Source organism: Phacochoerus africanus, chromosome 2 (genome assembly GCF_016906955.1).
Source record: "Phacochoerus africanus isolate WHEZ1 chromosome 2, ROS_Pafr_v1, whole genome shotgun sequence".
NCBI lineage: Eukaryota > Metazoa > Chordata > Mammalia > Artiodactyla > Suidae > Phacochoerus > Phacochoerus africanus.
Window position 1 is genome coordinate 168,821,039 of NC_062545.1, and position 13,523 is coordinate 168,834,561.

Here is a 13,523-nt window from a genome sequence, read left to right on the forward strand (position 1 = left end):
GCCTACCTACTGCACAGACCCCAGGCTCATGGGGATAATGTTCTTTCTGTGCCAGACTCACCCTGCTCACCCCCACCTCCCAGCCTCCCCTTGTGGCAGCCAGCTCCATTTGCTGTGTGTCTGAGGTACCATCAGTTCAATGAGGCTCTGTGTAGAGGCTGTTTATTCACTCCCTCCTTTGTACCCCAAATCTTCTCTCCCTGCCCTCAAACTGGAAACCCAGCAAGAAACCTTCTACAAAGAGTGCCAAGAATCCCACCCACCACCAAAACACAGCAACATCAGCGCTGGAGGGAGGGAGAAAGAAGAAAGGGCAGCTTGATTTTGGTGGGCACTTTGCATATATTAGTAATAATGATGATGAACATTCAACAATAATGCTACATTAGCATAATGACCATATATTGAGTGCTTTCTGTGTGCCAAGCACTTTGCATACATTATCTCATTTCATTCCCACAATGGCCATCGAGGCCCCACAGCCTGCTTGTTAAGCACATACTCAGTAGAGCTGTAAGGCCTGGGTTTGAATCCCTGCGCTACCTCTTCCCTAGGTGATCCTGAGAAAGCTACTTAACCCTTGTGCCTCAGTTTCCTCTCCATTAATTTGGGGAAGAAAATAGCACCTGCCTCATTAAGGTATGTTGAGGATGAAGGAAATTGATACTGTGAAATACTTAGAACTGTAGTACCTGACACACAGCAAGTCCTACATGTTAAGTGTCAAAAGCTTTATAACATGAACATGTTGCTTTATCCATGTTATAAGCAAAGGAACAAGAACTGCTGAGTCGAAGGGCTTTACAGTGGCTGTGTGGATTAAGCATATAGTGTCAGGCAATGTCTAAACATTTTACAAGCATTTTCTCACTTAATCCTCACATCACATCCTCCTCACATGAGGAAGCACCGCTATTGACCCCACTTGACGTGCAAACAGGACCATAAGAGGTAAAGTAACATGCCTGTGACAGTAGCTATAGAGAAAGGCCTCTAATCAGAGTGAGATGCTAGCACAGGAGGAAGGGACCCTGTGTTTCCAGGGACAACTGTCATTCATCTCCAGGCAGAGCAGGGCAGAATGAATTGGAACTGGGTGACAGAAGTGCTGACCGTGACTTGTGTTAGCCGGAGGGAGCCGGGGAGGCGAGTCTTGCAGGGAGTGCCAGGTGAGCTGAGGGATGGAGCTGGGGAGTACTAAGTAGGTCTTGGTGTTTTGTAAAGTTGTTGTTGCTGAGCCACTCCATATCAGAAGTTCTAGAGCCCGTCAATATCTGAGAATAGCATTCAGGTCAGAAACACAGGAGGGTAATTTGAAAGACTCCAGGCATGGTCATCATGGACAGTTGTGTGAGTTGTGCCCTGTACAAGGGCACCTGGCAGAGGAGTGGCTGAAATCCACTCATCAAGCCATGGGCTCTGGCCTGGAGCTACATCTGTCCAGAGGAAGAGGCATCTTTATCTGTTCTCACCAAAGCACTGTACAGACTAGAATGCTTCTGAATCTGCGAATGAAGCCAATAGTGAGATCTGAGAGGTGAGACTGCAGAGGTCAGATGCTGCCAGTGGGTTGGCACTCAGGGAACCACAGCTTTGATTTTCATAGTGACCAGGAAGGCATGATGCAAAGAACCCAGCCTGGGACCAGGACTGGGATGCAGTGATGTGTATGAAAATGCTGAGCACTCTCCATAGGCATCAGCTTCAGCAACTTCAATATGTACTCCTGAAGTGGATGGGGGACCAGCAGAAGGGTCAGTGATAGGAGCAGCCTCTGTGGGGCCAGATCAGAAAGATTGGGGTGGGGCTGAAAGAAGATGCTGATTGAGAACCCTGACCCTGTAGTCGTGACCCAATTCGTTGCAGAATCAATGAACTTGGGCTCTTGAACCAGGTGTGTGTGTGTGTGAGAGAGAGAATACTCCAAAAACCAAGAATCCCATCAGGACAGTGGGAGGGTCCCCTGCCAGAGGCACCCCCACCCTTAAGGAGCCTCCCGACTGCTGGGTCTTGTCACCCACATTGCCATTATGTTGGAGGGGAAAGCAGGGTGCTGGCGTTTGCTCATTACCCACCAGGCACTGTGCCAGATGTTTTACATACATTACCTCATTTTCATTCCACCCCTCTTTCTCAAGGCTTCTGCAGTAGTGACAGCATTCAGTGGAATAAAGAAAAAACCTCCTTTCAAGCCTTAACAGCGTTGCTGGACTGGGAAGCTGCCATGGGGGTGCTTGTATAGCAGTGGGCAGTATGAATCTGATTATGGCTTTCTTCCGCCAGTGGTCGTCATTATTGCCCCCTACCCTCCCCTGAGCTGTGCAGAGGCAGCTGCCTCAGCCCACCCCAAGGAACTCTGCTGAGAGAGGAGATAAAGCCTGGAAAGGGAGTGGAGGGGCCTTGGTTTCCTTTGCCCTCTGGCAGGGGCAGGCCTACCAGGCATGAGTGGGGCTATGTGGTGTCCAGGCCTCCTCATAATCTCTAGGTTTTTGGCTGTGGGGTAGAGCCGCTGAGACATGGAGACCTCACGAGGGCAGATTATAGACAATGGCTAAAGACTGAGACATCTGCTACCCCCACCCTTTCTGCTTCCTCTCTATCAGTTGGGATGCTTTTGCCTGCAAGTAAGTCAATCAAGATTGACTCAAGGCATTCCCTGGTGGCCTAATGGTTAAGGATTTGTACTTGTCGTTGCTGTGGTGCAGGTTTGACCCCTGGCCTAGGAACTTTTGCACGCCATGAGTGCAACCAAAAAGAAAAAAGAATGACTCAAGCTGTAGGCATATTTATGGTTTATTGAATAAGAGGCCTGCAGTGAGGAGGTCTAAGGTTGATCTTGTGGCTCAGAAATGTCATTAAGAACCCAGGCTTGGGAGTTCTCTTGTGGCACAGCAGGTTATGGATCCAGCTTGGGTCACTGCTGTGCCTCGGGTTCAATCCCTGGCCCAGGAACTTCCATGCGCTGTGGGTGTGGCCAAAAGAACCCAGGCCTTTTCTTTCCTTCTGTTGCCTCCTCATCGTGTTAGCTTTTGATCATGGGCTTGTCACCTTATGGACCCAAGATGGTTGCCACAGCTCTGGGCTTTACATTCTCAAATGCAAACAAAGGCTAGAAGCAATGCATCAACCAGTTTGTCAAGAAAGAGCTTTTCTTATATGTCTGTCTTTTTTATTAATGAGAAAAGAATTCAGAAGTCTCCCACAGAACTGGGTCACAGGGTCTCTGCTAAGTGTGAGGGATGCTGGGACAGTGAGTAGGGGAGGTGGGTGGAAAGGGGTGGGAATGGCTGGTATGTAGCCAATTAGGAACATCTGCCGCACCTCCCCTTTCCAGGCACTTGTCCCACTGCTCCCAGGGAACACCCAGATGGCAGAGTCGCGGAACAGTTCTAAAGTCATGTTTGACCCTCCCCCAGCCCTCCAAAAAGCCAGTCACTTACCCAACAGTTGGCTATTGACTATGTGTGCAGGATGCACTAAGGGAAACCAAGAGGATGGAAAATGCCCAGAGAAGTAGGCATTATTATTCTTTCTTTTTACAGGTAAGAATGAAAGTTCCAAAAAACTAATACGCTAGACTAAAGTGTGTATAGTACGTACCTCAGAAGGGGTGATCCTAGAATTAAAACCCAGGTCTGTTTGATTTTAGAGTTCCTGTTTTTTCCCACCTTTAAAGCGGACATGTGGACCCAGCTTATAGCCTTCTCAAGCCTTCTTTTTTACATGTAAAGAGAATAGATCAGACCCTGAAGTGTATACCAAGTGCCACTGGGAGCTACAGCCAGGAAATGCTGCTGGCGCTCAGGAAGGGCGAGCCCCCAGGGACAGGGTCATCAGAGCCCCACCAATTCAGCCTCTTGATAGCAGCAACCGTAGTGGAGAAAGTCCTGACGCACTCGTGCAAGGAGGGCCCCTTCTCTTGAGCTGCCTAAGGATGAGATGCTTCTACTTGCCAGTATTGACACTTGTCAGTGTAGACTGGCTTCTAGAATGGCTCAGGGCAGCTGCCCAAGGAGGGCCACGTGTTGTCCCTCTGAATTGCTGGAGTGGGATCTCTGTCAGTTGCTACAAACAGACTCTGTCTCTGTTGACTGTTACTAATGGGAGACAAGAGAGCTACCAGCAGGCAAGCCTCCCAGGCTCCCAGGGCAGCCGTATGACCGGGCATCAGAAACCAGGGATGACGTCTCAGAACGACAAGTGTCCCTCCATTTCTTGTTGTCTGTTCAAGCCTGGTTTCTGCCCTTGTTGATAAGAGCTCTCTCCCTCTGTCTTCTGCTTCTGCAGCCACTTCTTCGTGGTGAAGGGACGCACAATGCACCCCTACTCCTGCGTGCGTAACTCCAGGGGGCGCTGTTCACATGGTCAGGCTGTGCAGCCCTCATGGCGGACCTGATAACTGGGATGTGCAAAGAAGATACAGATTCTTTTTTTTTTAAATTGAAGTATAGTGTATTTTATTTTATTTTATTTTATTTTTTTGTCATTTTAGGGCCGCACCTGCGGCATATGGAGGTTCCCAGGCTACGGGTCGAATCTGAACTGTAGCTGCCAGCCCACACCAGAGCCACAGCAACACAGGATCCGAGCTGCATCTGCAACCTACACCACAGCTCAAGGCAACGCCAGATCCTTAACCCACTGAGCGAGGCCAGATATCGAACCTGCAACCTCATGGTTCCTAGTTGGATTCATTTCCGCTGCGCCACGATGGGAACTCCAAAGTATAGTGTATTTTAAATGTATTAGTTTCAGGTGTACAGCAAAGGGATTTAGTTATATATCTACACAGACATGTAGATAGATGATAGACAAGATAGCTAGATAGATGTACATAGATATATATACTTTTTTAGATCCTTTTCCATTATTGGTTATTACAAGATACTGACTATAGTTCCCTGTGCTATGCAGTAGGTCCTTCTTGTTTATTTTATGTGTAGTAGTGTGTAAGAAGATACGGATTATTTTCTCTGAAGCCGATCTGATTGCATTCAGGAGCCCCACCTTGGAGGGCCACAGTGATAAAACACATTCAGTCCCAGCCAGTGGAGTCACCATGAGTGAGTAATTTAAACAGTCAGTGATGTAAAGGCTCAGCCTCTTTGGGCTCATTTGGCTTCTGCTTGCATGACTCCCAACGTTTGTCTTTCAGAGCTCCTCCTAGTCTGGCTCTTTTTAAAAATTGCATCTGGGGATACAGACAGCCAAGGCTTATGTGACCACAGGAGTCTGGGGAAGGGGGACCTCTGGGTCTGTGCTGGTCCTCAGACATGTCCTGGCTGCTGTCCACTGAGAAGTGGCTGATCTGACCCATCCCAGGGCATTCTTTGGGTATCTCCCACTGAAGCCCATAGCAGATGAACTCACCCATCTTTCCTTGGCCCTGATGGCAGGGTTCATCCCCCATGGGGCCTTTGTCTCACCGTCCATCTTGCCCCAGGCCTGTCTTCGCCACAGCCTCTGCTGTGGTTGGCTTGCTGCTTCTGGTGGCCCGAGGCTCTTAGATCTTCCATGTCCTCCACCTGCGATATGCAGGGCCTCACCACCAGCCAAGAGCTGAAGGAGACTCAAGCATGCACTCCTGGCCCCCTCTGTCTAGCCATCTCAATCCTGTGAGGCCCTCTTATTTGGCCCAGTGCCGTCTTGAGGAGTGGTTTCTCTCCTTCTAAAATCCTAATCAAGAAGTTTGAGAGAAACCTCGCTACCCTCTGCCCTCAGCACCACCCTCAAGCCACTGGGCACATCCCCCCTGAGTTTCTGGCCCAGAGTGTGGAAAATCAGGAATTGGCACGTGCTTCTGAACCTGCACTTCCCTTTCTGGTTCCCATCCTGTTCTCATCTTCAGGGAGTGGACTTTCCCCTCCCTCTTGTGTCTGCCGACAGGTCGACTAGGGGACACTCTTCATTTGCTATCAGGGGAGATAGAAGTCAAGCAAAGCCTTTCAGGTCTGGCTCTTAAGACTGTCGTGTCAGAGTTCTCTTGTGGTGCAGGTTAAGGATCTGGCATTGTTGCTTCTGTGGCTCGGGTTCCATCCCTGGACCGGGAACTTCCATGTGCCTGCAGGTGTGGTCAAAAAAACAACAACAAAAAATGACAGCTGTGTAGCTGCAAATTTCATATTGGCTGTCAGAACCTGAATTGTTCAGATTCCTGCTTGAATAGTCCTGACCCTCTCTGGGTGAACGGATGCCATTAAAAAGGAGAGAGAGAAGGTCACGGTTAGGAGGTGCAGAAGAGAAAACCACAGCAACATATCTAGAAAATAAAATCTTTACACTTCCCTCTGTCCTCCTCTCCATGCCCCTCTCTCAACTTCTGGCTGCCGCCTCTGCCACCAACAGCTGCCTCATGTCGCTCACATTTAAACCCCAAGCCTGTCACTGTTGAGAGTGGGTCAGTGCTACTGGGCAGAGCTTTGGAGAGGAGCTGGAGGTCCCCCAAGACACAACATGGCCACTTCGAAGGAGGCTGCGTCCCTTGGGAGTTTGGAGAACAGAGGCTGTGGTAGAGGAATTGGCCAAAGATCCAGGAAAAGTCCGCTTTCCTTGTCGGGCCCTGAATTAGCTAGTGGTTCTTTTTATAAGGCAGTTGGTGAAAGGTAGAACATCCGAGACAGGAGTCGGTCAGAGGGTCTTTCAAATAAAAGCTGTTTTATTTTCTCACATTTGATTAACATTAAGTTTAATCAGAAAGTTTCTGCTGTAGTTTCTAGACCCTTGGCTGGTGAGGCCTCTTGAATTGTTTCAGCATCTTAGAGGAAATGGTGACTCCTACACACACACACATACACCCTTTGGCGGCATTCCTTAGGCACACTGCAGAGCAGTCAATGCAGAGATTGTCACCAAATGAGCTTGGTGCATGTGGCCTAGTGTCTCCTCCTCTGTGGGCAAGTTGATGCACTGCCCTCTCTGATACTCAAGATGATTGACAGTAATGTAAAGGTTTTCAACCTCTCTTTTTTCTTCTTTTTTTTAGCTTCAATTTTTTTTTTAAACTTTTTATTAAGGTATAGTTGATTTACAATACTGCGCCAATTTCTACTGTACAGCAAAGTGACTCAGTCATGCATATGTATACATATAACATTTTAAAAATTATTTTCCATCATGGTCTGTCCCAGAAAATTGAAGATAGCTCCCTGACCTATACAGGAGGCCTTGTTGTTTATCCATGCTAAATGTAATAGTTTGCATCTACTAACCCCAAACTCCCAGTCCATCCCACTCCTTCCCCTTACCTCCTTGGCAACCACAAGTCTTTTCTCTGTCTCTTTTGAGTCTGTTTCTGGTCTGTAGATAGGTTCATTTGTGCCGTATTTTAGATTCCACATAATGATATCATATGGTATTTGCCCTTCTCTTTCTTCAACCTCTCCTTTCTCATTCGATGCACGGACAGATGGGCTGGCTTCCTCTGTTCTCCAGTCGAGAAACTATAGCATAGCATGCAGACCATTCTTCTCTTCCATGCCCTCCCCTGGTTGCAATTTAGATAATTATCTCCTGGGAAGAAGAAGGCCCAAACCACATACCCGTTCCCCCAGGGACTATTTATCAGCCTCTCTTTTTCTGCATTTCCAGGTGACAGGGAGTCAAGGTCCTGGTCCATGAAGTGGACAGTTCTAGGGTCCTCTGGCTACAAGGACCAACAAGGAGAAGGGCTCCTCTGCAGGAAGTCCGGGGGACTCCACCTGTGGGCAGCTCTGACTGCCCCCTTTCCCGGGTGCACACTTGGCGTGTTGTTTTAGGAGGTTTCATTGACAGGGAGCGGCATCAGCCCATGCTAGGTCTGCCCATTAGCATACAAGGCCTGCGGTGCCCCAGCTTGGGGCTCCCTGGGTGATCAGATCCTGCAGTGGGAAGGACCCCTGCATGGAGGGCTCGCCCACCACGTGCCAGAGGCTGGGCCAGGCGCTCTCAACGTGGGATCCCAACTCCTCTGGAGGGTCAGGCAGGGCACTTCACAGGGGAGGAGTCTGGGGTGGCAGCTATACCTGGCTTCTCCACAGCTCACCCTTTAGCCTCAACTATCAAACAACCTTTTTTAAAATAGTTGCTTAGCCTCACCTATCAAGAGATCAGAAAGCCATGAAGGAGGATGTGAGAAGTAGAGACTGTTGTGGAAAGAGTCAGAGAGTCAGGCTGGGAACCAGCAGTCTTGGGTTGAATTCCACCAGCCCTTATGGAGCAGTTATTGTGTGCTCGGTCTTATGCTAGGCAGTCCAGGAATGCAGAATAAAGCCTTTGAGGGAGTTCCTTGGTAGTCTAGTGGTTAGGACTCAGCACTTTCACCGGGTTCAATCCCTGGTCTGGGAACTGAGATCCTACATCAAGCTTCTATATACTGTGGCCAAAATAAAATAACATTAAAAAACATTTTTTTAAAGCCTTCGAGGAGTTCCCCTATTTTAAAAAAGGTTGTTTGATAGTTGAGGCTCAGCGGTAATGAGCACGACTAGCATCCATGAGGACGCAGGTTTGATCCCTGGCCTCGCTCAGTAGGTTAAAGGATCTGGCATTGCTGGTGCTCACCAGCAATGGTGTAGCTCATAGGTGCGGCTTGGATCCCACCTTGCTGTGGTTGTGGTGTAGGCCGGTGGCTACAGCTCTGATTTGACCCCTAGCCTGGGAATGTCCATAGGCCATGGGTACGGCCCTTAAAAAAAAAAGACAAAAAAATTAAATTTAATTTAAAAAAATTTAAAAAGCCCTCAAGCAATGCATAACTCTTGGACCGACTTGCCAAGAGCCAATGAGGTCGTCTTCACCACTTTTTAAGGTACAAATTGATTTATATAATAACTTTTATGTCGTAGTTCACAAAGCACTTTCACACACATTATTTCATTGGAGCCTCACAGCTGCTCTAGGAAGAAGGTGTGAATAATATCCATTTTACAGATGGACAAACTCAGGTAAAGGGACTTATGAAAAGTCACAGTGCTAAGGCTTCAGAGGGCACAGTGCCCTTTCTGCTATAGCTCAGGAGCTTAAATATCTTCTGCAGCACCTGGCAACTTGTTAGAAATGCACACTCCTAGGCCCCAGACTTCCTGAATCAGAAAATCTGGGAATGAGGCCCAGCAATCTGTGTTTAACAAGCTCACAGGGCGATTCTGATACACACTCAGGTTTGAGAAACCCTGAGCTAGAACAGTGTTTCTCAGCTTTGACACATCTGCCCATCACCCGGAATCTTGCTAAACTGCAGATTCTGCTTCAGTCCTGGGTAGGACCTGTGATTCTGCATTTCTAACTGGTTCCCAGATGATGCCAGTGCAGTTGGTCCATAGGTGGTTCACTGAATAATAGGAATCACCTGGGGAGCTTGGTTCAAAGGCAGATTCCCCATCTCACTTGCAGAGAGTGTGATCCTGCAGGTCTGAAGTGGGGCCCAGGAGCCTGGATAAGGAGCCTGAGGCCCTTACCCTGCAGATCCCTGCTCCAGAGTTCAAGCTTCTGCCCCAGGATTTTCAAGGTTTTCCTCCTCATTTTCAAAGATTTTCCTCCCCCACTTCTCCTCTTCGCTGGCCCTGACCCACCCATCTGATCTCCTGCCAAACTGTGGGTTAAGGGGTGCGAGTGGGAGGCCATCCCTGAGCCAGCGGGGCCCTCAGTTCCTCAAAATAGGTCAGGAGTCTGGCACAGACCAGGCTCAGTGGCTGCAAATAGAAACCATCTGTTGGGCCTGTGCTTTGAGCTGCACCACCCACTCCCTCCCTGGGCAGAGGAATACAGAACTCAGAACCCCAATGAGGGGGTAGGTGCTACCCTGGGTAGGAGCCATGTCCTATGCCCCTTAACTCCCCACCCCTCCACAGGAGGCTTGCAGTGTGGATTGGTCATCAGATGACCTTGCTGTGTGACCTTGGACAAGTCACTTCCTCTTTCTGGGCCTCAGTCTGTGAAATGAGAGGCTGGATTTTAGTGGACCCAAGGGCCTACTTCTGCACTGGCAGGCCGTGGTTCTGTGAATGCCTTTTTGTGTCAGGACCACATGTAAAAAAAGTTGGGCCCATAGGGAAGCAAATGTTTCCTTCTCCCTGCTTTCTGCCCATGTCGGATTCTACAAGATGGGATCTGGTCCTGCAGATCCCCAGAAAGGAATGGACAAGATTTGTGATCTGGCAGCTTTTGGAGGCTTGAAGGGGAAGTGACAGGGTCATTCTTCCCTCTTCCTGTCTTTTTTTTTCCTTCACTCATTCACATGTTTAGTAATCATTCATCAGTATTATATTAAGCTTAATTGTAAGTCCTGGAAAAATGGAGAACAGTGAGACTTAGTGTCTGCTCTCACTGACATCCAGTGTGGTGGTGGAGCAAACAAGTAAAGTAAGAGACCCTTAGGCCCGCCGTCAGGATGGCCGAGCGGTCTAAGGCGCTGCGTTCAGTAAGAGATCCTGTGTCAGATCTGAGTTCAGATCCCAGTTCCTCCACTTAAGTGACCTCGGACAAGCCCAGTTGTATCTGTAAATGGGGATAATAGTTGTATCCATTTCTTAGGGTTATTATAAGGATTACAGGATGTAATGAATGTAAAATGCTGGCTCACAGCGAGCACTTAATAAATGTAGGTGATTATGATTAATGTGATAAGCCAGAAAAAGAGGAGCACAGGGCAGAATCCGGGGATTTTAGAATCTGGCAACTGCCCAGTTCAAGGGCCATCATGGGGAGATGGGAGGCTCTCCTGAAGAGCTTGGAGCAGAAGAGGCTGGCAGCCTTCTCCTCACGGGTCCAGTCCTGCTCAGAAGAACAGGAAGGGCTGTGGGGATTCAGGGCAGAAGCCTGCTCCAGGAATAGACTCCAAATCTGGCTGGACTTGCTTCAAGTGATGGGCAGGTGCAGCATCCATGGGTGCTGGATCTGGATCCTCCCATCTGTTGAGAAGGTGCCATCCCAATCGTGTTCATTCCCCCTAGATTTGATCTGCTCCCTGATGGTGTAAGGAAGGCAAGATGAAGCTTAACAGAAGGGAGGAATTCCCATCTCATCCTTGAGAAGACTGAGGGGCTTGCCTTGGAGGTTCTGTGAGTTGGCCTGGAACCTAAGAAGGGTTTTCAAGGGATGGAGAAAAAGCCAGTGGGGTGACTGCAGAACCTGGCCTTCCATGGTCCTTGAACATCCCAACCAGAAACTCCTGGGTGCAAATGTCAGTTGCATTCCTTACTTTTCTTTTCTTTTTTCTTTTCCTTTCTTTTCTTTCTCTCTCTCTTCCTTCCTTCCTTCCTTTCTCTTTCTTTCTTTCTGTCTCTCTTTCTCTCTTTCTTTCATTCTTGTCTTTTTAGGGCCTCACCCGCAGCATATGGAAGTTCCCAGGCTGGAGGTCAAATCGGAGCTGTAGCTGCCAGCTTATGCCACAGCCACAGCAATGCAGGATCCGAACCACATCTGTGATCTACATCCCAGCTCATGGCAACGCCGGATCCTTAACCTACTGACCAAGGCCACATCCTGTGGATCGAACTCGCATCCTCATGGATACTAGTCATGTTCTTAACCTGCTGAGCCACAGTGGGAGCTCCACATTCTTTTCTTTTAGGATGCGACTTTAGGGGCTAATTGATATTCTACCAGCGCCGTCCAATGGCACTTTTTTCAGTGATGGAAATGGTCTGTAGTAGGTGATGTTCAGTATGGTAGAGCCGCTAGCCAGAGGCAGCTAGTGAGCTCTCAAAATGTGGTCAGTCTGACTACCTCTGAATTTATATTTTTACTTCATTTTAATTAATCTGAGTGTAAACAGTCCCAGGTGGCTAGTAGCTGTCCTGTGGGCCAGTGCGGCTTTGGCTTACTCTTAGGTGCATTAGCTGAAGCAGGTATTCCCAAACGCCGGCATCCACAGAAACGCGCCTTCATGATACATTCCTCAGATGATTCGGATGCATAGCCTGGTTAGGGACTTACCAGGCCCAGGGTCTGATCGATGCTGTTAGTGAGGGACATGGTAAAAGTCACAGTCTCTAGTTGTCTACCTGGCTGTCTTAATGGCCCTGCCTCTTTTTCTGTCATCTCATCCCCATTGCATTGTAACTTTAGCCCAACCGCACATTCAGTGATGCTACATGAGGACCTTGAAATTGGCTGCAGTGAGAGTATTTACAAATCTGGGCTCTCCGCCCTGCCTCAGAGAGCTGAGTGTTAACCACTTACGGGCCCACCACTGCCCTAGGTCCACTGGCAGGTGTGTTCTTTGAGCACATGCCATGCGCCAAGTACTTTTTAAGGCACTGCTGACACAGCAGTGAACTGAAGTGGCAGAAATCCCTACCTACCTGAGAGGGGCCCAAATCAAAGAGCTAAAATATATAATGTGGTGGGTGACGGCATGTGCTTGAGAAAGGTCTCATCGAGAGGTCACTTTTGAGAAAAGACCTGAAAGCAGTGAGAGAAGACACATTCCAGGAAGGGGAAAAGCATGCTCACAGGGAGCTCATGTTACAGATAAAGGGAACTGGGTCTCCGAGAGACTCAGAATTCTGAGTTTGGCCTGGGTGAAGTGGGGCAGGATGCAAATGGAGGTCCGCTGGCTGCAGAGCCTTCCCTGTTGAGCTGCGGCGTCATGAACTCTGGCCTGCGGGTGGATCAGGGTCAGTGGGCCAGCCCCCTCTGCCTGTGCCCCTGCTGAGATGGGCTGTGCCAAGGGTGCCACCAGTACAGAGAGCTCAGAGACAGACCCTGGAGGGATTCCTGTGGCCCCAGGGGCCCGAACCCCGCAGATTTAGCAATCAGAGAGCATTTAAGAGAGAACACTTGTGCTCCATCTTCTTCATGCTGGGAGTTTTTTGAATGACTACAGTATCCTATCAGAAGTCCCAGCAGCCACTGAGAACTCAGTGACCATGAAATGGCAGAACTGGAGGGTCTGGCCCTAAAACCTCCTGTGGGAGGAGAAGAAAGGATCTGCCTGAGGATCCCCAGCGAGTTGGTGGCTGGGCCAGCCGGAACTCAGGTTTCTGGCACCTTTCTTCACTCCCTAGGTTCTCAAATTGGGTTCTGCAGTACAGCCCCAGGACCATTGCTTAAAGGTGCTCCCAGTTTCCCTCTAGATTTGAATGCAAACAGCTCCACCTTTACACATTTTACATTTTGCAGTTCCAAGTAATGCTTTATTTAGAGAAAGTGTCCTCCTGCTAAAAAACAATCTAGCCCTTCATTTTATGGAGGAGGAGACTGAAGCGAAGTAGTTACTGCCTGATCTGATGAGCTTCTTCGACCAGTCACTCAGATCTCAATGGCCTGTCTACTTTTGCTCCCTCCAGTTTGGGAACAGGCACTATGTCCCTCCAGGTGTCCAGCCCTGGGCTCAGGAAAGCAAAGCTGACTCAAAGATGGAGGAGGACCCATTGACCAGCTCTCACTTGTGGACCCAGAACGTTGTGGGCGAATGCAACAGAGATTTTGATGATAGTTATCTGTCATTCATTAGAGTGGCATACCTTTGGCAAAGCCCTTGTCCGCAGTGTTCTCATGTCTCATCTTCATAGGGATTCCAGGAGGGAGGTGTGGCCGCTACC

At 48.9% G+C, this 13,523-nt stretch overlaps 1 protein-coding gene across 4 annotated transcripts in view; it reads left to right on the forward strand.

The window, feature by feature from the left end:
* The window catches only part of CORO2B (coronin 2B), a 143,805-nt gene that overhangs the window by 54,255 nt on the left and 76,027 nt on the right, over window positions 1–13,523 (forward strand). Inside the window, exon 1 of one of the 4 annotated variants that reach the window (XM_047767165.1) lies at window positions 11,016–11,036. The exons of the other annotated variants lie outside the window; for them this stretch is intronic. The gene's annotated coding sequence lies outside the window, so the exon portion shown is untranslated. Of the gene's footprint in view, window positions 1–11,015; window positions 11,037–13,523 lie in introns of those variants that run through there. 4 annotated transcript variants of the gene reach the window in all.